The sequence below is a fragment of the Pteronotus mesoamericanus genome, unplaced genomic scaffold (genome assembly GCF_021234165.1).
Source record: "Pteronotus mesoamericanus isolate MK-2021 breed Mesoamerican mustached bat unplaced genomic scaffold, CSHL_Meso_final scaffold_705, whole genome shotgun sequence".
NCBI lineage: Eukaryota > Metazoa > Chordata > Mammalia > Chiroptera > Mormoopidae > Pteronotus > Pteronotus mesoamericanus.
The window spans coordinates 6827277-6850749 of NW_026555326.1; the positions used below are offsets into that span (position 1 = coordinate 6827277).

Below are 23473 nucleotides of genomic sequence, written 5' to 3' on the forward strand. Positions count from 1 at the left end.
TCTGCCCCAACTCAGCACAGGGTCCGGGACTGCTAGGGGCACCTCTAGCAGTGTCAAGGAACAGGACCAGCCCCGAGTCCCCCACCCGCCTTGTGGAGGGGCAGGAGGGGGCTGGGATCAGGCCTCTGGGAACCAGTTCTCACCCCATCCTGTTCCACAGGCTGCACATTCCATTCTGAGTCAAGCAGGGGCGGGGATGGGGGAGGTAAGGCGAAGGGAGGAGACCAGCCTGGCCTCCTCTGGGGCGGATCCCCCAGGGAGCTCAGGCCTGGCAGGGATCAGACCTAAACCACCAGGGGGAGGGGGCCAATGGCTCCTGCCCAGTCTGTGGCCCCTTCCCATTCTCCTCTCCTTGAGTCTAAACACTGAAATCAGCCAACTCTGGACATCTCCCCAGAAGTCACAGAGGGGACAAAGTGGGCACGGGGTGGGGGGGGGCGGAGAGCGGGTAACACTAAGTCCCTCCCCTCACCCCGGCCACAATCCCCTAGGCTGTTTATAGGGCTTCACGCCAAGGCCATTTAAATGCTAAGGCCACTTCTTTGGGGAGGGGAGTCTGAATGCTGTGCTGTGTATCAAGGGCAAGGGAACTGAATTCAGATTTCACGGCCTCTATCTGGCTTCGCAGAGTGACAGAAAGCACCCCATACACACCTCTCCCCCGGCCTCCACCCCATAAAACACTCTGGCTGGAACCCTCAACCTTTGGCTACAAATCTCAGCCCCTGCTGCCCTCCTAGTTTGTTCCCCTGTGCACACTCGAGCTGAGGTGACGCGTCACACACAGCAATGTCCTGGCTGTGCCCAGGCCTTGGGTTTGCCCACAGGTGACCCGGGCACTTCCTCCTCACCTCACAGCCTCTCGGAGATCCAAGCACTGGTGCTCTTCCTCCTCAGGATCCATCCAAACCCTCCCTTACAGCACCGCCTAGGAGTGAGCAAGGGGGCTGCGGGGCTTCCGGCCCCTCCCAGATATGGCAGGTCACAGGGGCAGAGGTGCATTCAGGGGCAGGAGAGCCACAAACATCCCTGGAGTGGCGGAGGGAAACTGTGGGCCCCGAGAGTGGACAGAAAGCTTTCCATGGGGGAGCCACAAGGGCTGTCATCACCCAGAGGCTTGAGCGGAGATGGACACGTGCGTACCTGGGCTAGGCCTATGGCACTGGCCGCCAGACTGAGCGCTCCACCCCACTCCACCCCATCCTTAGAAGGGAACTACCCTATCACTGCTGCTCAAAGAAAGTATTTGAATCTTTAAAAGAAACAGCGTCACCCTGACCAGGAAAGCTGGCAGAGTCTGAAGATGGCCCTGCTGATCTGGCCTGTAACAAATCTCCCAGTTAGGTCTTTCCTTGGGGCTGGAAGAAAGACCAGTCAAAATGGGGCTGCCCAGGCAAAGACTCCCATCCAGGGCATATCTTCCTGTCTGGGAACAGAGACTGCAGGAGTCGTGAAAGGGATCGTCATGGGCCCTGGTTCCCTGCCTGTAAACAGGCACTGTGACAGCCTACCTGGCTAACACATCCGGGTTCCAGGAAGGGGACCAGCAAAAGGTAAGGATCACAGTTAGTTCCGGCAGGAGCGAGCCCTCTTAAGCAAACACTGAGCACAAAAATAATTCCCATTCAAAGCACGACTCACTGTGGGCATGGCCAGGCCTTTCCAGCAGAGCCCTTTGCAAACACTCAGCTTCACCCCGAATGTGGCTGGGGGATGGGCACACGGGCACAGCTACAACTGAATTCCACTTTTTCTAGTGGCATCACCTTCGGCTTCCTAGACCTGCTCAGGGAGCTGCCCAAAAATGGCCAATCTCAAAGCACCCCCAGAAAGCAGAAAACCTTTATACAGTCAAGTATAGCCCAAACACACACTTGTCCGGCAACAGCAAACCCCAGATCCATCCTATTCATGGATGCCTACTGCAGCCGTGACCGGACAAGAGCCTTCTATGTTCTAAGAGGCAGGGATGCCTGCTGGCATTGTCCCATTTCACAGATGGGCAATGGAAGCTCAGAGGTGTTATGTACCGCATACGTCCCGCCCGGCTCTAAATTCTTCTCACTTTATACATCATGTTGCCCTAAATCTGCTAATTATCCAAGTACCAAAATATTCAGGAGGTGCCCCTAGGCCCCACACCCTGCTAGGAGTTGGGCTACGGATGTAGCTGACACCAGAGACTTTATCTAAAGCCAAGGCAGCACTGGAAATGGTCCTTCACCATCGTTGATTCCCGCACTCCTGATTACAAAATCTGAGTTGGGGTCGGCTCAACTAGGCAAGAGCAGAGCACAATGCCAGGCAATGGTGTGTTAGTGAGACCTGCTGGCTCCACCTCCAAAACAGTCTCCTGCTGGCCCACCCTAATCCAAGGCATCATCCCAATTCAAAGTCAGGCTCCTTCCTAGCAGGGCCTCTGCTTCTATCGTTGCTCGCCTTTTCCAGCTATCCTCTCCCTGGCAGTTGGACCATCTTTGTTTACATTTTTTTCCACTTATAAAAGCAGTTTCGGACCACTGCATACGATTGGAAAAATCAAGAGAAGACACAAAAGGAAGTAAAAATCATCATACGTCCAGTATCTAGACTTTACCTCTGTAGAAAGGCAGCCTTCTAGTTTTCTTTCTATGTGTGCATGATGTGTATGTGTATACATACAATTATCTGTACAAAATTGAAACTATACCATAGAGTTTCAAATCATTTTTTATACTTTTCATTATACAGTTTCCAGGTTATAAGCTAATCTTTTTTAACTATGCTTTTTGTTTTGAAGTTTTGGGGGGTTTTTTTGGTATAGCTGATACATGTACATGGTACTACAGTCAGAAAGGACAAAGGAGTCTCCTATGAAAACACCATCTTGCCTCCATCCCATCCCTCAGGCACCATTTCCCTCCCCTGGGGCAACTCTGATTACCATATCTTGTGTACCAAATAATCTTTTAAAACTATAAATCAGATCTCCTCACTCCCCTACTGAAAACTCTCCAATGGCTTCTCATCACCCTGGCCAGAAAATCCAGGCTCCTACCCAGTCAGCCCTACCAGGTCCCTGTGGCCAGGCTCTGTCCTCTGACTGCTCCAGTCTACCCCTCCAGACACACCGCTGTTGCAAACCTGGTTCCCGCCTTAAGCAGTTTTTCTTTTTTCTTTTCTTTTAATTTATTGATTTTTAGAAAAAAAGAGGAAGGCGGGGGAGAGGGAAGAAACATCGATTTGTTTTTCCACTAATTTGTGCACTCATTGGTTGCTTCATATATTCTCCCAGACCAAGGATTGAACCCACAACTTTGGCATCTTGGGACGACGCTCTAACCAACTGTGCAACCCAGCGAGGGCCGCCTCGATGATTTTTCCACCTGCTGGGCTTTCCTCAGATTTTTGTGCCACTGGCTACTTTTCATGCTTTAGGCCTCACTGAGTTCTCTCTCCCAGGGCAGCTTTCACTGGCCTCCCCATCTAGGGCCACCTCTGCCCACCCTCCACACATACGTTCTCTATCTCATCACTCTGTCATATTTCTTTCACAACCCGTGGGTTCTACTATTGTATGGGTTACTTATTTCAAATTACTCATTGCTTGTTGCTTCTAACTAGAAAGGAGTATCCCTGAAGGCAGGCACACTACCTGTGTGTTCAGCCCTGATGCCCTGCTGGCACACAGAGGTGTTACAGGAATGAACAGGCGGACTGCACTGGCTGGCTCTCATCACTAATGCACACTGGCAGGCTCTCCAGGCATCAAGAACCAACCTCCTGGCCACCCTCCCTCATGCCTGGGGTGGAAGTGGAAGCGAGGAGCTCATTCCATGAGACACTGGGTGGCAAGCAGCAGCCTGCTCTTTCCCCGTCACCCAGTTCAGAGTCCAGAATCAGATAAGGAGCTGCGACAAACCCAAATTCCTAGAAAATACTCTACATACAAGGGGAAAGTTGGAGGTGAGACTGTGGCCTGTCATTTAACCTAAATCCCACATCATATTACCCAGGCGGCTGGGATATTCCAGGTCCCCAACTGCCCCAGCAACAGGCAACACAGAGCTGCCTTCTCCAGAGCAGCCCAGCCCAACCCACCTGACTCTTCCCTGGGGCCCTAGACACCTGTGCTCCTCTCTTCAGAAATCCACGGAGCCCCAGAGACACAAATGCACATCCAATCCATGAGCCAGCAGCTCATGCCCTGTACTCAGGGGACACCCTGTGGAGATACTTCCTTCCTGGGGCCTGATTTCCACTGAGAACACTGCAGTGGGGCCAAGACTGATTTCTTTTTTTTAAAGGAGGGAATGATGTGCCTTTCACAAAAAATGTGAAGAGAGGGAGGAAGGAAGGGGAACAAGAAAGATAAAAGACTTAACAAGATGGAACCAGATGAGCAGTAGGGAGGATTTAACAAGCCAAAAACAGGAAAGGATGGGAAATGTGAGGTTTCTTCCTTCCCAAAAGCAGACAATTACTATAGTTCATTAAATGAGCACTATCCCAAAATGCTCTTCTGGACTCTGTATAATGTCATGGTAGTAATAATGACAAGAACAGCTAACATTACCCCAGCACTTACTATATGCCAGGCACTGTTCTATGAGCTTCATTTTATTAAGACTTTAACCCTCACGACAACCCTATGAGGTAGGTACTCATATTAACCCCATTTTACAGATGCACAAACTGAAACACTGAATAGTACGGTTAAAATGCTCAAGATCATGTTACCAGTGGCAATACCTAGGCTTGAACTTCAGAGCCTTGGCTTTTATTATACTTGGCTTTCAGTGGTCCAGTTAGAGGGGTCCCTACCCTCCCGGAGTTCCTGCCTTCCCAACTACTATCACTTAACTAATTATTAGATACCTGTTTCAAAGGTGTGTGCATAATTCTGCTTATTGTGGGCCAGGGAAAATGCAGAAATGTTAAAGGACTCGCCAGAGCTCACATTGGTGGGAAATGAGGACCAAGATGTGTTGAATCCCAGCATCCGGAGCGCCACTTCCTAAGGGAGCTCAGTGGAAGCCAGGGTCCCTGGGAAACTTCCCCCCGAGCGGCAGCATCTTCTCTGGCTGTCTTTCGCCAGACCCCTTGACCAGCGCCGAGGCGCCCTGCCCGGAAATTCCCACAGAGTCAAAGCAAACTTCCCAGGAAAACTCCCCTGCTTCCTCCTAGCCCCTGTCGCGGAGGCGGCTGCCAAGAGCGCCGCTGGAGTCCTTGCAGCTGCCGTCCACCCTCCGGGGCGGGAGTCGCTGCTCGTGCGCTGGGGTCCTCCCGGAAAGGTCCAGGGCTGAAGTTCAAAATTCACTTCCCGCCCAAGCACAGCTCATGGCCCCGCCCGGGACTCTCGGGCCACCCCCACATCCCTGCCAACCCCCCCAACCCTCAGATCCAGTGAAGTAACATAGCAGCTGCCCGGCTGGGTCTTGCAGCTGGGGACCCTGCGGGCAACCCCTGCTCGTCTCGGAACTCGAAGCAGTGTGCATGTGTGCGTGTGTGTAGCTGAGTGTGTGAATGAGCGTGAGTGTGTGAGAGTGTGTGTGAGTGAGTGAGTGTCTGTGTGTGAGTGTGTGTGTGTGTGTGTGTTTACGTACGGAACGCGCGGTGTGGGAAAACAATGGCGAACCGCTGGGAACAGAGCGCCTAGCCCCCCACCCCCCACCTCTCTACCCCCAGGCATGATTTGCTCTCTCGGTGAAATCGGGCTGAAAAGGTTCACCTCCGACATCCCATGGCGGGAGGTGGGGGTCGTTGGAAGACTAGGTGGGAGGTGGGAGGGGGTGAGACGGGAGTAGCCGGAGCAGAAAACAAACAGGATGCAGCGCCCGGCTGGTCGGTAGAGGAACCGACCTGGAAGGGTGGGAAGGGTGGTAAGGGTGGCTTTGGCTGGAGCCCCGCACCCCATACACCAGGGCGGGGCGGGAGGGATCTCAATCTTGGGGACGCCCCCCCCAAGTACCACTCGGGGCGCGCACAGGTTGCTTCTGCTTCTCGCTGGGAAATCCTTGAACTGGGAGAATGTGGAAGACCTGGTACCTCTCGGCCAGGAGCGGGTGTGGGGACCTCGTCAGCTCGGCTCGTGCCGGGCGCACAGGCACTGACACTCGCAGCCACCCACGGCCCTACCAGGCGGCCGCCCCTCTCCACAAGGACCCTGCCTCTACCCGTGAGGAGCCCCAACCGGCCGGGGTTACTAGGGTCAAGTGGGGGTCCGTCCTTCCCCGGAAAACTTTGCAAAGGATGGAAACTAGCAGAGAAGAGAGCTGGCGTGTGCCCGGAACCGTGGGGACGCGAGTGTCAAACTTCCGAGGGCGGCGAGGGGGCGCGAAGGGGAGCACTTACTACTCAGCCGGGCTCTTAGCTCCACGCTCCTGCTTTTCCTCCGGCCGGCCTCGCGCTGGCGGCCCCGTCTTCCCGCTCACATGCCCCGCCACGCAGCTATCGGGCGCTGGGTGGGGAGGGGCACGCCCCCCGCTTCGGCCGGGGACTCGGTCCGGACTCCGGGCCAACCGGGTGCGCGCCCAGCGACCGGCAGCCGTCCCGGGCGGAGCCCTCCGCGAGCCAGGCCGCTCTCCGCCCTCTGCCCTCTGCCCTCTGCCCTCTGCCGCGGCCGTCTCCCTGCCTTCCGCGGTCCTGCCCCGGACTTGCACGGACGCAGCGCCGGCCCTCCGACCAGCTCTCCGGCTCCGGCTTAGCGCCCCGGCTTGGTCTGGATCAGGGCCTCCGCGCCTGACCGCTGCGCCCGGCCTCAGACCCGGCCCGCCGCTCCGTGGTGGGTGCCAGGACCCGCACTCACACACTTCAGTTCCAAGCCGGGACTGGGAGCCGGGCGCTCACGGCTTGCGGCTGCGAGGCGACTCCACAGCCTCGGAGGAGAAAAGAGGGAGGGAGACAGCGCGGGCAGGGGGAGGAGGAGGGAGGAAGGGTGGGGAGAAAGAGGAGGAGGGAGGGACAGAGAGTTCCCTCCTCCTCCCTGCAGCCAGGTCCATCCTGGCATCAACAGCTGGAAACCTCTGGTGGAAAGAGGAGAGCCAAGGCTCCTGAGTGGCGGGGGTGGGTGCGGGTGAAGAGAATAAAGAAGTGGATTCTGCCCATTCCCGCTGCCCGGGAATAAGGGTCCCTGCAGAGACTCAGCTCTTTAGGGCAACTCTAGAAGCTGTCCGACCAACTCCTAGCCTCCTAACCTCTTCAGACAGATAGGCTCTATTTAGGGTTTTAAAACCCCCATTTCAAAATCTCTCTTAGGAACCCGATCCCACCTGCAGCTAGACAGCTTCCTGATGTTTCAGACCAGTCCCTAATCCTAATTTTTCACTGGCAAACGAGTTGTTTTGTTGTTGTTGTTGTTGTTGTTTTCCTGACCTGTTGTTGTTTTCCTGACCTGACGAATCTGATCTGATCCGTTTCCAGATTCCCACTTTGTGAAGGAGACAGATAAGTGAACATAAAATTACAGTGAAGTGCGAGAATGCTGAGATCGGTTCGTTGGAGCATCTTCCCGTGCACCGAAAGGTCACAGGTTCAATTCCCAATCATGGCACATACCTGGGTTGGGGGTTTGGTCCCCAGTGGGAGCTGATAGGGAGGCAATCAATTGATGTTTCTCTTTCTCTTTTCCCCTATCTAAAATCAATAACCATATCCTCGGGCCAGGATTTTTTTTTTTTAAAGAGTGCTGAGAGCAGGCAAGTACAAGGGGCATGGGGCCCACCAAAGGCACCAGAGTGTTGTCTTTGGGAAAAGGTGTCATGTAAACTGGGCCTGGGAAGGAACTGTAGGAGTAGAGCAGGTTAAAGGAGCGGTAATTGTGCAACTGCAAATAATGTGCCCACAATGTAGTGACCAGCGTTTCAGCAAGTGATGGTCAGTTGGATACAGAGACCTTTTTTTTTTTAAAGAATTTATTTATTGGGGGTGGGTGGAGATGGGTGAAGGTGTAAGGGAGTAAATGGTAATGGAAGAAATACAATAAAAATATACAGAAAAGAAAATATTTATTTATTTTTAGAGAGAGGGGAAGAGAGGGAAAGAAACATCGATGTGAGAGAGAAACATCAGTCAGTTTTCTTCTTGTACACACCTGGAACTTGCAACCCAGACATGTGCCATGACTGGGAATGGAACTGGCGACCCTTCCCTCTGCTGTAAGAGGCCCAACCAACTGGGCCACACCGGTCAGGGCTAGACCTTTTAAAGTTGTGGGATTTCATCATTGCCCCAGAGACTTCCTCAGCTAACTCTATTCCGTTTTAGTTCTCAATGTAGGTATCAGCTCTTCCAGGAGCTTTTCCTGACAAGCCAATCTGGTTCAGGTACCCCATCCGAGTAAGGGCTCCAAAAGCCCCTAGTTGTAGAGTATGAAAACAGCTCATTTGTCTGTCTCTCTCCACTGTATTGTAAGCTCCACGAGGGCAGGGTTTAGTAAAGAGTAGGCCCTTGAAAAACACTTGTTCAGTTGGTTGATTGAAAGGAAGGGAAGTCAGCCAGGGATTCTAAGCAGGGCGCCTGCTGAGATCATTCTAGCTGGAGGCAGGAAGGCCAGTGATCAGACAAAGGCAATAAACTGATGCAGGCCTAAGCTAAGCTAGGGGTGGGGAAGATGGGAAGGAGGAAACAAGTGGGGGTAAGAAGGTAAAAGAAATCAATATTAACATTTCACAGTCTGGCTTTTGGATAACTGGATGAAGTCAATTCAGAAACCATGCAGTGAGGGTGGAGGGGCCAGGCAAAGGAAATGAGCAAAAAAGAAAAAGGAAATAACTCACGGACACAGGCAACAGCATGGTGATCGTGGCAGGTGGGGGGTGTGGGGAGACAGCAGTTGGAGGAGAGCATAGGGGGCATGAATGCTGATGCACAGAGACTCGACTTGGGGTGGTGGACGCACAATATAGCGTACAGGTGATGTGTTGTGGAATTGTGCACCTGAAACCTGTATAACTTTTGTTAACCAGTGTCACCCCAATAAATTCAATAAAAAATAAGAGTAGGGGAAAAAAGGGAACCACAAGAGTTTCTCTGGTACCACCATCCAACATGTCTCTTTTTGCCATATACCTGGATGTTTTTCTCTGGCTCCTGACCAAGCTGCAGTGGACAGCTCCATTATGGGTCCCTCCCTGTAGCTGTCCTTAGCCACAGCAGACAGGGAGGAAGACTAGAGAGGCAGGAGGCGGACTGTCCTCTCTTCAACATCCCCTCCAATCCACTATTCTCACTTCATAGGTGTCCGCTCTACCCAATCGCTGCCACTGAATTGAGGTGTTTTTTATTTTTAATCCTCGCTGAGGATATGTTCACTGATATTAGAGAGGAAGGGGGGAGGGAGAAAAAGATACACTGACGTGAGAGAAACATCTATCTGCTGCCTCTGGTATGCGCCCCACCCCACACTGGGATTGAACCCGAAACCTAGGTATGTGCCCTGACAGAGAATCAAACTCGCAGCCTTTTTGCTACAAGGGATGATTCTCCCATCAACTGAGTCACCCAGCCAGGGCTAAACTGAGATATTTTTAAGTATCTGCCTACTATGTCTTATGCATGGTACTACTTTCATGTACACTATTTATCATAATTATCCTAATGAGGTTGGTATCATTATCCCCATTTTAGAAATGAGGAAAATGGAGCTCAAGGTCGTAACCAGTAAGCGATAGGAAAAAGTTATCTGACCGAAGATTCTAGGTCTTTCTATACTATGATACCATTTCCCAGGAACACCATCACACCATTTAACCCAGCCAACCACTTGCTCTTTGAAACACTCACTACATGACTTCACACTTTCCTGAATTTCTTCTGACCTCACTGGTTGCCCTTCCGCAGCCGCCTTTATTTTTACTCCTTTCTCCACCCTTGTCTCCAGGTGGGTGTTTCATGTGGGTTCTCTCCTGCACCACATTTTCTTTCCATAGGTGAAATTTTATCCATTTCCATAGTTTTAAATAACTATGTGCTGACGGCTCTCCCAACTTTTTATTTAAATCTCGAAGTGCATTAAATCCGTTCAATGTAGTTCAGACTCATGTATCCAACCTCACATTTGACATTTCTCCCCAAGGATCTCGCAGACACCCTTAACTTCGCATATTCAGAGCTGAACCTTCAGCCACTGCTCCCAAGCCTGTTGATGCACTGTACCATCTGCCTCATCTCAGTAAGTAGTCCCGCCACCCAGTGTCTGAGGCCTAAAACCAAGAGTCATCCTTGGTTTCTCCTTTGCCATCTAATCAAATCAATGCTGTTGATCTATCTCCAAAAGTATATACCAATCCTCTTCTCTGTCTTCGCTGTCCCCCACCCTAGCCCAGGCCACCCTCATCTCTTAGCTAGACTAGCACAGCCTCACTGCTTCTCAGAGCTGAGACCACCTGCAGCCACATGATTTAACGAAGATTGTTTACATCAACATGACTTTAATATTTGTTTCAGAAATTTCTTGCCCAGGAAGACAAGACTGTAAACCAGTAAATAACTTCATTATTTGCTTCAGAAACTTCCTGAAAATCAATTTATCTGAACAATAGACTGCTCAAACAACCCCCTCCCTGGGAGAATTGTTTGCTTAACCTGGCAAACCACTAGCTTATTGTTTATTTTTCAAGACCCTTCCCTCACTGTGTCCTCCAATCCTAAACTGTTCTCTCACAGATTTTGCCCACTCCCAATCAGATCCTCCATATTGAAAGGTCTGCCCTAAACTAGACTTCAAACCCATAAATACCTCTCTACCTAGAAAGCGCTCCCCAAACCCTGCTCTTCGAGGGGTGGCTGCTCTTCACCCTCTGGCCGCAACACAGCAGTCCCGTCTGCCCTCTCCCCGTCCGCAATCACCTCCGCCCTTTTAGCCTCCTCGGCCCCTGCTTCCTCCATAGCGCTTAGCACACAGTTGGTACTTATTTTATGTTATCTGTTTTCTTGTGCTTTTTCTATCTCCGCTTTAGGCTGTAGTGTCTGCTTCCACAGCCCAGACTTTAGTCCGTCCTGACTTAGTGATGTCAATATATTCTTGGACTTGACGAAAAGTTAGGTGTAGAAACCAATTTTGCTATAGGCTAATTAATATACACAAGAATTAAATTCCATGAGCATCTCATCAACCTTATAACCAAATGACATTGTTTGAGGACCTGCTGTAGATGCTCAAAAAAATACATGCTGAAGGAATGACTTCGATTGGCTTCAGTGAGTCTCCCATTCCCTTTCTGTGGCCGTCAAGCCTAATCCTGAGACACTGGTGGGGGCTGCGGTGCCAAGGTGCCGGGGTTCCCTTTAACCTCCAGCGTTAGAGACGCGGTGTAAAATGCAAATTCCCTTGGGTGAACTGCTTTCCTCAGTGTTCCAGAAGCAAGGTAAGGGAAAGAGAAAGCTGCAAGATAGTGAACTGAGGAGCTGGGAGGACAGAGCCATACTGGAATCCCTGTCTCACCTCACTGCTTTGCCCAAAGCCCCACCTGCTCTCCTCATTCCAAGCCACCCTACCTAACCAAGGGCCATTTCCTCTGTGACGTGGGGGGGGAGGACGGTGTTTGTAGGTCTTAGGTCGTAGGTCGTAGGTCGTAGGTCGGGTCGAGTCAGGTCAGGATCGGCCCAGCCCCAGCAGAGCTTGTCTGCATACTAACTCTTCATCCTACTGACTGAGGAAGTGCTTTTCTAGAAATGCATAGGCAGACGTGGAAGTCAGAAGTGCTCTCAGTTCAGGTGGGTCTTATGCCATGGTGACTCCCACAGCAATTTCTCAGGGTCAGACCCTCTGTTCAGGCCATGCTTGAGGGGCTTCTTCTACTTAGTTCCACCTGAGTTTTTCCAGAGTCACACTTGAATATGGAAGGTAATCAAGATCACAGATTGATTCACAGAATGTTTCATTTGCCTATCAAAGTATCAGATCTGGAAGGAATCAGCCTTCCAGAAACATCTCCAGCTCCTCCCGGTGCCCAGAAAGAGGAGGCATCTTGCCCAAGGCCTGCACTTACACACAAAATCTCCTTTAGTCTATCAAAAACTCTATGGAGGTGGGGACAGTTCTATTTCACAGATGAGGAAAATGACTCTCAGAGGGCAGAAGGGAACTTCAGTACCACGTAGAGAAGGGGCAAAACCTCGGCATTTGAACCAGGTTTTCTGACTCTCAAATTAATGCCGCTTCTCCTGTGCCATCTTCACTTCTTATGGGGTTTTATGGTCCTTAGAATCTGAACCATATAAACTAGCAGTTGAGTGTTACTCAACAGTCTAGATTTGAGCATAGACCCTAGAATTAGAAGTAGCTCTCTGCTCCTCATGTGACAGTCTCCCAACGGAGGACTTTCACCCAAGGGCAGAGGACTCAACCCATACCACCTCCCTCCAATACACTTGCATGCTCACACATGCTCACATACACAGGGACCCATTCAGTGCATGTGCTCAGCTAATGCTGGTGACTTGAATCCTTTTTACACACACACACACACACACACACACACCCACCCAAAACCTCCACTCCATTCTTTACATGTTTAGCTACCATGGGGAACTCAGTGTGGGAAGACAGGTGGAGTCGTCTCTTGCACCTCCACAGCAGCCTGCATCTCTCTGTAAATTTAATCATTAGTAGTCCCCAATGCTGGAGGTAAAAATCAGGTTGCATATCTCGCTGACCAACATGGAATGGGCGAGGTCAAAGACACACGCACACACGCACACATGCACACGTGTGCGTACACGCAATGGCTGTTTCTCTTCTCTCTTCTCCCTTCCCACGTGGGGGGGCATTGGGCCCGACCTGAAAAGGCATCTGATTGAAGGGAGCAGGGAAAGAGGTGAAGAGGTGTTACCTTCCCAGGAGCCTGGGCAATTTGAAAAAGCCTGATGTTGCCTCCTTAGTCCTCTTCACCTCCACCCCCACCACCTGGCTATGGCGCCCCACCCCCACCACCTGGCTTTTGTTTTTAACCCTCTTTCCGGTCTTGAGGAGGCCTAGATCCTCATCCTGGGAGGGACTGGCAACAATTAACAAAGGCACCATGGAGAAAGGACAATTAACAATCCAGAAAAGAGGGGAAAGAGAGGCTTTGTTCTGGTCTCCATGGCAACGAGGGGGGAGGAGGAGGAGGAGGAGGAGGGAAGGGGCCATCCAGGGAGGCTGATACTTTCACTTTCCTTTCATCCCTTCCTTCTCCTGCCCCCCAGGAGACAGACTTAGGGGATCTTGAAGGGAACAGGGCTGGGGCTGGCCAAGTCTGCAAGCTGGAGATTCTAGGTGGGTGAGCTACGGTTCATACCCTAGCTAAAAACCCTCTGGGGAATTAAGGTTAGAGAGAAGGACTTGGGCCTGAGTCAAAGACATCCTCCCTGTTCTTTTCTGAAGGGCTTATCTTGTGCTAAAACTGCACCCAAAGTCTCTGCTCTGGACAGCTTACAGTCAGAGGAGCTTAGGTGGCTGTGCTTCCTTCCTCGTCACAACACAGTGGGAAGTGGAGTCAGGGAATCTGATGGCCACCACAAGTTGCAGTGCCCACTGCAAAATGACATATATCGCCCCTTGTTCCAAAATGTTTTAAGAATTCAAGATGGCGATAGCAGAACACTAAATCAAGCCCAGGGCTCTTCTGAGCACAGGGCATTATTCACCTGCACAGGCTGAATGATACCAAGCCCGCCCTGTCAGAAGGTAACTTGGGGCCTGGACTCTGCCTGATGTATGTGTAGGGGAGGGGAGGGAGAGAGGGGGTAGGGGGAGAGAACAAGAACATCTCCTTTTGGGGGGAAGTCTTTTCTTCCTAGACTTTCATTTCCTCAACTATTAACCAGGAGATCGAGCTAGGGGATCTCTGCCTTGCTTCTTGCATTGTTCTGTCTTTCCTTCTCCAGGATGAGAGGAGGAGGATTTCTTAGGCTTTGCTCCACTGCACACAATTCTGAGCCCCACCTTTGGAGCAAGAGAGAAACCAAACACAGAAAAGTCATTCCCGTGAGTGAGGTATTCTGGTGCCCAGCTCTCTCCCAGGCTTCCCTGTTTGGAAAAGGCAGAAGACAATGAAGTGCATTCTAAGCTCCAAAACACTGCTAGAGATCATGCTGTCAGTGTGGGGGGAATTAGAAGGCACCTTTGAGCTCACAGTTGTTTCCAGCCAAAACAGAAGTTTTTGGCCTGAGAAGCCAAATACACTAGTCCAGCCCCATGAGTGGGCCTCTCCAGTAGCTGTAGAACCCTGGCTGCTGGGACATTTCTCGCTCCCAGCAACCACAACCTCCTAAGAGGAAACGGGTAGGGATTCCAGAATCTATCCTTCTAGGGCTCAGCATTACTGCCCTGTGGGTCCAAGTGAAGTAAAGAATATTAATCAGAAACTAAAATCAAGAGAAAAAAATGTCAGTTCCAGTAGAAGCCCAAAATCAGGTAGGAGGTCAAAGTTCCTGCTCTGTGCCTTCATCTCTCTGTGTGGAGGGTCTCTTCCCAGGGATTCTTGGCAGGGATGCTGTTAGGGCTGAAATGCGTCCACCATCTTCCCCAAACTCATATGTCCTAATCCCCAGGACCTTAAAATATGACTGTATCTGGAGATAGGGTCTTTACGAGGTAGTGAAGTTAAAATGGTATCATTTGAGTGGGTCCTAATCCCACGTGACTGGTGTCCTTATAAGAAGAGGAAATGTGCATGCAGAGGGAACACACATGCCATCTGCAAATCAAGGAGAGAGACCTGGGATAGACCCTTCCCTTGTGGAACTCAGAGGAACCAAGCCGGCCCACACCTGATCATGGACTTCTAATCTCTAGGACTGTGAGACAATCCATTTCTCCCGTTTAAGCCCCCAGGCTGTGACACTTGGTGAGGACATGTCAGCCCTAGCAAACGGACATGGACGTTTAGAGGTTGGGAGGCCTGCACTTCCCGGAGGCTGCCTGGACGCAGGGGGTGCGTCTGCACGAGGCGTGAGCTTTTGTACTTACACTGCAGCTGTATTTTAATTTCAAATAAAGTTAATCTATTACATTCTTTCCCTATAGCCCAGTCTTTTAAATTTTTTATTTCTTTTGGTTTTGGTTTAACACATTTTATTGTTTTAATCCTTTTCAGTCTTTTATTTTTCTGGTTTTAATGATTTTACTTATCTCAGTCATTTTTAATCTCTGTTTTGTCTTTCTTCCAGTTATATTATACTATTTTATTTCACCTCATCTTATCTTCTAGATTTATTGTTATCGCATTATCTTTTTATTCTCCATCTTTTATTTCTAACCTTTGCCTTATTGTGTCTTTGTTCTATCTTTTCATTTCTTTTAAGTTTATTTGGTTTATTTTTAGGTCATATTATCACTTGCCTGCTGCCTTTTTTTTTACTCTTTCACCATCTTTTTATTTCTTCTTAGTTTACTTTGTCTTTTTATTGACTTGTATTATCTCCCACATTTTACTGTTTTGATTCTCTCAGCTTATTAAATGCGGAGGCTGGAAACACAGCTCTCAGGGGAGAGCCGTAAGGCTACCCAGACCCAAGCTGAGAAGGCCAGAGTCTCTACCTCCTTGAGTTGGCCCTTCAGCACCTCACAAGAGATGCCTCATTCCTCCAAAGCTGGCCTCTCCTAGCTAAAAGAATTAATCTGGGCAATATGGGAGACCTCAGGATAAAATTTTCCTAGGAAGATACCAGGTTTGCTTATAGTGATAACATATTAGAACGGCCTGAAGAGCCTGGCTTTTCCACATCACTTGCCATCAAACTGCTGTTTGTGCATTACATCATCTAAAATTCAGCATCGCTACACATTAGACCCAGACTGTAAAGAAACCACGCTACCTATCAGGGTGGGAGTGGTAGGTAGGAAATTTCACTTCGGGAAGAACTCTCAGCATATCTTCTCAAGTTTAATTTTAGGAGAAACTGAGTGATTTTGATCCTTGCAACAAAAATCCTTGGGAAGTGAAGTGCAAGGAGGGTCTTCTGGAACTCTTAAATCCAACTTGGTAAGTATGCATTGAGAACCTAGTCTGTGTCGTGAATTGTGCTGGCAATGACAGTAAAGGGAAGAGCACAAAGAGCTAGGGTCCTGGCTGTCATAAAGTTTTTAAACTAATGAAAGGATGTTACCTGACTATGACTGGTCGTTTGGCCTTCCTTTCAGACGAGATTGCAGGAGGCTGCTAGTTGTCCCCTCCTGTCCCCCCGCCCACCCCTTATCTGTTTTCCCCTTCTAGAATAATACAAGTTTTAGCTGAGAAAATGACAGCCAACCAAACGACTGCTTTTCCCAGCTTCCGCAGCAGCTAAGTACGACCGCATGCCTAGGTTCTGCCCTACAGGACCCCAGCAGAAGTGAAACATACAACTTCCTGGTTCTGCCCTATAGGACCTACACAGAGTGATATATGCAACTTCCTGGTCATGCCCTTAACAAGAATGGGTATATTCTTCCCATTCTGTCATTCTCCCTTCTGCTGGCCAGAATGTGAGTATGGTGGCAGGAGCTGTAGCAGCTCTCTCAGGCTGTGAGATGAAAGAAGGGCATTGAGAAAAGAGTCTGAGTCTCTGATATTAGGGAGCCCCTGTAAAGCTTTGCACTCCTTATGCTTGGACAATTATAGGAGAGACTAATAAACTGCTGTCTTCTATAAGCCACTCTGACATTGGCCTTTGTTACAGCAGCTGAATCAGTTCTCTCTAGCATGTAGGTCTCCCCTAAAACTTTCTCTTATTTTGGGGTGAGCCTGGAATCATATCTTTCCAAGACCTTTTAGAGAAAAACTGGATATATGCATACTGGGTTACTCCTGTAGGCAAGAAAGAGAGTCCTTTCTTGTCACCAGGACACATGACGGTGGACTTCTGAGTCTGTAAGAGCCTCCGTACTGTGTTCTCTTGAGTACTGGAAAGCTAATCTAGGCCTTAGCACTTGTTCCAGCTTTAAATATCTTTTCCATGATGAACTATTTATGCAAGCTAAGAGCTTATTCCATTAAAAAATGTTTTTTTCATCATTGGAATCTACACCAATGACCATACTGACCCCACACTTTCACCAAAAATGTGGCTTTTCTCCAAATTTTCTACTATTGACTTAGCACTCCAAATTGGCCCTTAAAATGCTTACTTCCATGCGCCACAGTCACATTTTCAGTAACTTCTTCAGTTGTTGGTGCTCCTTCCACCAGTCTGCTCCTCTGCAGAAAGAAGCTGTCATGAAGCCCTGAAGATTCTTTCACCACTGAAAACACTGTAAAATCCTAACACTGTGAATTTAGCCGGGCTTCAACACCAGCAGGTAACAGTAGTCTTTCTTCTACTCTATCAGGTGACAGTAGCCTGCTTGAGCTGTTATAACAAGATAACATAGATTGGGTGGCTTACACAACAGAAATTTATTTCTCATAGTTCTGGAGGCCAGAAGTCCAAGATCAAGGTGCCAGTCAACTGGGTTCCTCATGAGAAGTCTCCTCCTGGCTGGTGGATGGCAAAGAGAGAGTGCTCTCCTCTTTATCAGGGCACTAATTCCATCATTGAACCTCATTTTTATAATCTCGCCCAAACCTAATTATCTCCCAAAGGTCATACTTCCAAATACCATCAAATTTGGGGGTTAGGGCTTCAACATATGGATTTAGGGGGGACATAAACAATCAGTCCATCCACACTCCCTGATGTCTTGTTTATTGCTGTATCCTCAGTCTCCAAAATAAATAAATTGAGTCATAATCCTCACATAATTCTTAACTGTCAAAGGATAATGGTTACATCCTTCCAGAAGATTCCTTGAAGCTGCCTCCTAATATCTAAGGTATTTCTCACAGCATGGGGCTGGATTTGTTTCACAGTAAAAGCTTTGTACTTTATGATGTAACAGTATATTTATAAAGAGGACTACATTCTATAAAATAATTTTATTTCTAAGAATTAGACCCTTTTCTTTACATTTCTACATGTAAAAATGATGCAGAGGTGAATTCGCTATTTCAATCTCAATGTCACAAAACTTCCAGATTCTTAAAACTGTGGTTGGTCTATGAGAGTATCTGTGGTAAGTAAATATCCAACATGGCCCCATTAATCCCCTTCTTTGTGAACACATTGTCCCTAGTGTAATATCTTCCCAGTGAAGATAAGATGAACTTCTAATGGATAGAATAAAGCACAAGTGACAATGTGTGATTTGGAGACCAGCTCTTAAAAAAACGAGTGGCATTTGGATCATTTGCTCTGAGAAAAACCACCTGCCGTGTCCAGCAGCCCTGTGAAAAGGCCCACGCTGGGAGGAACTGAGGCCTCCTGCCCACGGCCACATAGTGCCTTGGAAACAGACCCTCCAGTCCCAGGCAAGTCTTCAGAGATTGCAGTCCTGGCTACTAATTTCACGATAGACCTCCGAAAAGACACAGAGTGAGAAACCCTCAGCTAAGCCAGTCTTAGATTCCTGACCTTCAACAAAATGTGTGGGATGACAATAAATTTCCAAAGTTTGGGGGTAACTTGTTTGCAGCAATAGATAAGGAGATATAATAGATAGGGATGTCTATATAAATAACTCCATAGCTTCAAATATGTTTACCTTCTATAGATGGAATATGCCATCTGCCAGAAAGGGAGGGAGGGAGGGAGGGAAGAAGGGAGAAAGAGAAAGAAAGAAAGATAAAAAGAAAGGAGGCAATCAGTAAATGGGAATCTGAGAGAATATTTATTCTCTGGAAAGTATGATTGAGTCATCTGCATAATCTGTATTCTCCTGAACCTCCTAGCATGATGCTGGACACAAAATTAGCTAATTGATTAACTGGTGGCTGTCAATTGAGACTTGCATTGTTTCCTATTTGCTTTATTTAAACAAATAGTTAGTAGATTCCCAAAGCTCTTTCTGGAGTGAAGGAGGGTGAATCCATTTAGCCTGGTGGATCCATTTAAAAGCCTTCTCTGATACCTTCCCCAGCTATCTCCTCCCTCCAGCCTCATCTTCTCACTAGCCGTCAGGCTCTGTCATCCTTTCCTCAGTGCATTCGTTCATGGCATCCTGAGAACACCTCTGTTACAGCACTTAGCACTGTAATCGTGTGATTACTTACTGTCTCCCTCATTTAGTTGGGAGATTTTTGAAAACAGAGACTGTGACTTATTCATCTTTGTTCTTAGAACAGAACACAGTCTCTGGCCCATAGTGTAAATTCAACACATATGTCTTACATGAATGAATAAGAATACATTACTCTTCATTAATTTGTTTCGGAACGTGAGACAAGTCCCGAATGAATTGGCGAGTACCGAATGAAGGGACGAGTGGTGAGGCATTTTCTCCTGCGGCGAGGCGTCGTGACTCATACAAGTTTTAGCAAGTGCGATGAGTCCCGAGCAAGGGGCTGAGTGCTGAAACATTTTTTCCTTCTCAAAATGTGACAAGTACAGGTTTGACGAGTTTTGAAGCCTATGAGTACCTACGTATGATTATATATTACTAAAGGAAGAGAAAAATAAATGAATAAATGACTTGGCCTTGGAAGAAAACTAATTTGCCTGAGAAAAATTTATTCCTCCTAGGTTTTCTGTTTACCTATGAAATATAAGGGTTTGGCCATGGCCGGGTGGCTCAATTAATTGGAGCATCGTCCCTTGCGCCAAAAGGTTGTTAGTTCAATTCCCAGTCAAGGCATATACCTAGGTTGCAGGTTTGATCCCTGGTTGGGGTGCATATAGGAGGCAACCAATCGATGTTTCTCTCTCTCTCCCTTCCTCTCTCTTTAAAATCAATAAAACACATCCTCAGGTGAAGATTTATAAAAAAGAAAAAAAGTTACTTCTCTTCTTTCAATTTTTTTTCTTTTATTGATTATAGAGAGAAGGGAAGGGAAGGAGGAAGAGAGGCAGAGGAACATTGATGTGAGAGAGAAACATCAATCTGTTGCCTCTTGCAAGCACCCCAATTGGGGACCAAACCCACAACCCAGGCATATGCCCTGACTGGGAATTTAACCTATGACCTTTTGGTCTGCAAGATGTTGCCTAACCAACTGAACCACACCATCCAGAGCCAGAAGGTACCCTGTGGCCATGAGTGCACACTGAGCACCCTCACATTTGTGGAGCCCTGCAATGTTCGTGTGAGGGCTAAGCGGTCGTGAGCCATGGTGCAGCCACTTCTTCCCTCTCAGTGTGAGAACTGGAGGATGATGGGACCCAGGGTCAGCACTGCAGGGGCGGTCAGCCACTACTCAAGGTGGCCAGACCTGGCTTAGCCTGGGGTACCCTTGCTGGCTGAGGCTCCTGTTGGTGGGAGGAAGGGGTTGGTGACCTTGGACAGGGAGTGGAACAGCCTGTAGGACTGGCTCACGAGTGGCTGCCCTCGAAGTCCAAGCTGGGGCCTGACTGAGCAGGGCAACCTCTCTACTCTGGCTCCCAGGCTGGGGCTGAGCAGAGCGAAGTTGTCTGGGGCCCTCAGACAAGGCCATGACAAGGACCTATGGCTATTCCAGAAGAGGGATGGGCATGAGATGCCCACAGTGCCATCCACTTTGGGGGAGGAGCTCCTCTGCAACTCTTTCCCGAGGGTGGTGTGAGGCCAGTGTTCCCAGCTTTCCTGTGGGGCAGGCTAGGAGCATATGGCAAGGCCTGAGCGACTGTGTCCTGTGCTCTCCTCTGGGCCTGCACTTCAGAGAAGGCTGACTCAGTCAGCCCACTATTTGTGATGCCTCCCTGGCAGTCATTTGAACACAGACCGAGGTGTTCAGGGACCTGTTTTTATTGGGCTGACTGGCAATGGTGAGAGACTTCTTATTAAGCGTCTTCTGCCAATACCTGCCCAGCACCCCTTTCTATAAACAAACAAACAAACAAATAAATGGAGTTGGACAAGATTATGTCTAAGATTCCTTTTCATTAAGGCTTCCTATGACTTATAGAAGATGGGAGTGGGGTCCCGTGCCCTTCTACAACCTTCAAAAAGTAATGGAAGGAAAAAATAATAAAGATAAGAGTGAAAATCAGTAAGCTAGGAAACAGACCAACAATGAAGAAAATCAATGAAAACAAAGGCTGACTCTTTGAACAGATCAACAAAATTGATAAACCTGTAGCTACATTGATCAATAACAAAAGAGGAAAGACACAAATTAACAATATCAGAAGTGAAAAGGAGGGAAGATGACTTCAGATCCCACAGACTTTAAAAGGATAAGAAGGAAGCATTAGTAACAACTTTATAAAATCTACCTGGCAACTTACATGAAATAGACAAATTACTTGAAACACACATAATAGAAAAACTGGCCCAAGAGGAAAAATAAAATTTGAGAAGCCCTCTATCTATTAAAGACTTGAACTTAATCTTAAAAAAAAGAAACTGGTAAAATTCTATCAGTCATTTAAGGATGAAGTAATACTAATCATACATAGTTGTTTCATAAAACAGAGGAGAAAGGAACACATCCCCAAAGTGAGTCCAGCATTACCTTGATGCCACAACCAAAGATATGATAAGGAGAGAAAACGATAGTCTAATATCCCTCATGAACATAGACACAAAGCCTTAACAAAATTTTGCAAATAGAACCCAACAATATACAAAACAGGGAATATGTCAGGACCAAGAGTGATTTCATCCAGAAATGCAGGGCAAATAGACAGTAAATAAAACTGTTCTTATTCACAGCTAAAATGATATGTATGCAGAAAACTCTAAGCAATTTACAAAAAAACGCCTGCTAGAACTAATAAGTCAATTGAGTAAGGTTGCAGAATGCCAGTCAATACACAAAAAACAGCTGTAACAAACTATTGGGAAATGAAATTTTAAAGTAGCATCAACAAACATGAAATACCTAGAGATAAAAATGCATGACATTTTTATAAAAATTTATAAAACGTTGCTGAGAGAAATTAAAGAAGATCTAAATGAATGGAGAGATATGCCATGTTCATGGATGGGAAACCTCAATATTATGAAAATGTTAATTCTCCCAAAATTGGTCTGCAGATTCAATGCAATCTCAATCATAATCACTACTATAAACTGAATGCTTGTGTACCCCCCAAATTCTTATGTTGAAACCTTCACAAATGGAATTATGCCCTTATTAAAAAAAAAAGTCCACAGAGAGAGCCCTGGCCCCTTCTACTATGTGAGAATACAGCAAAAAATGGCCCTCTATGAACCAGGAAGTGGGCTTTCACCAGACACTGAATCTGCTAGACCTTTGATCTTGGATTTCTCAGCTGCCAGCACTGTAGGAAATAAATTTCTGTTATTTAAGCCTATGGTAAGTTGACGGTATTCTGTTACAGTAGTCCAAATGGACTAAGACAATCACCCAGTAATTTTTGCCAAAATTGACAAGCTTATTCTGAAATTTATGTAGAAATTCAAAGGATCTAGAATATCCCAAATTATCTTGAAAAAGGAGAGCAAAGTAGGATTTAAATTATTTGACTTCAAGACCTTCTATAAAGCCATAGTGATCAAGTCAGTGCAGTCTAGGCGTAAGAATTGACATATGAGGTCTGTCTGGAAAAAGCCCAGCCATTGTTAATATAACGAGAACTGTTTGCATGTTATCAATGTAACTTGGCAGTCAAGGAGAGTAGACTGGAATGTGCATATGTGAACAATGACAACTTCACTGTACTAGTCAGTGGGAGTGGTATATGCTATTGAGTGAGCATGTGTACTGTGTGGCTGTCACATTCAAAATGACTGAGCAAGTACAGCAATGAATTCAGATGATTCAGAAGGTTCAGAAGGCCACCGCTATGGGCAACTGATGATTGGCAGCTTCATCATGACAATACACCCACTCATGTATCACATCTTATGCAGAGTTTTTTGGTGAAATATCAAATCACCCAGGTGACTCAGTCCCCCTACAGCTCAGATTTGGCACCTTGCGACTTCTGGCTTTTCCCAAAACTAAAATCACCTTTGAAAGGGAAGATATTTCAGATCATTGATGAGATTCCAGAAAATATGATGGGGCAGCTGATGGTGACTGAGAGAACTGTGAGGTCCAAAGGTGCCTACTTTGAAGGGGACTGAGGCATCATTGTCCTATGTGCAATGTTTCTTGTATCTTATATCTTCTTCAATAAGATATTTATCTGTTTTTCATATTACATGGCTGGATATCTTCTGGACAGACCTTGTATACATCATCAAACAGAATAGCAAGTCCAGAAATACACCTATACATGTTTCATCAATTGATTTTTGGCAAGGATGCCATCATAACTAAAGAGGAAAGCGTATAGTCTTATGGAAAAAAATTAATCCCAAGCCTCATAATACATAAAAATTAAACTAAATATTAAGCAGAGTCATAAATATAAAAGCTAAAATGATACAATTCTAAAAGTAAACAGAGGAGAAAATCTTTGTGACTGTTGGGGTAAGAAAAGATTTCTAGGACACCAAAAAAGAAACAATCAATTTTACTCCATTGAAATTAGAAACTGCCCTTCAAAGGGCACTTTTAAAAAACAAAAAAGGAAGTTACATGTCACAGCCTGGGAAAGAGTAGTGTAT

At 47.4% G+C, this 23473-nt stretch overlaps 1 protein-coding gene across 3 annotated transcripts in view; it reads right to left on the bottom strand.

Annotated features, from left to right (window-relative positions):
• The window catches only part of SOX13 (SRY-box transcription factor 13), a 50230-nt gene extending 43368 nt beyond the window's left edge, over window positions 1–6862 (bottom strand). For all 3 annotated transcript variants that reach the window (XM_054563221.1, XM_054563220.1, XM_054563222.1), the window contains exon 1: window positions 6334–6862. The gene's annotated coding sequence lies outside the window, so the exon portion shown is untranslated. The remainder of the gene's footprint in view (window positions 1–6333) is intronic.
• Between the last annotated feature and the right edge of the window lie 16611 nt (window positions 6863–23473).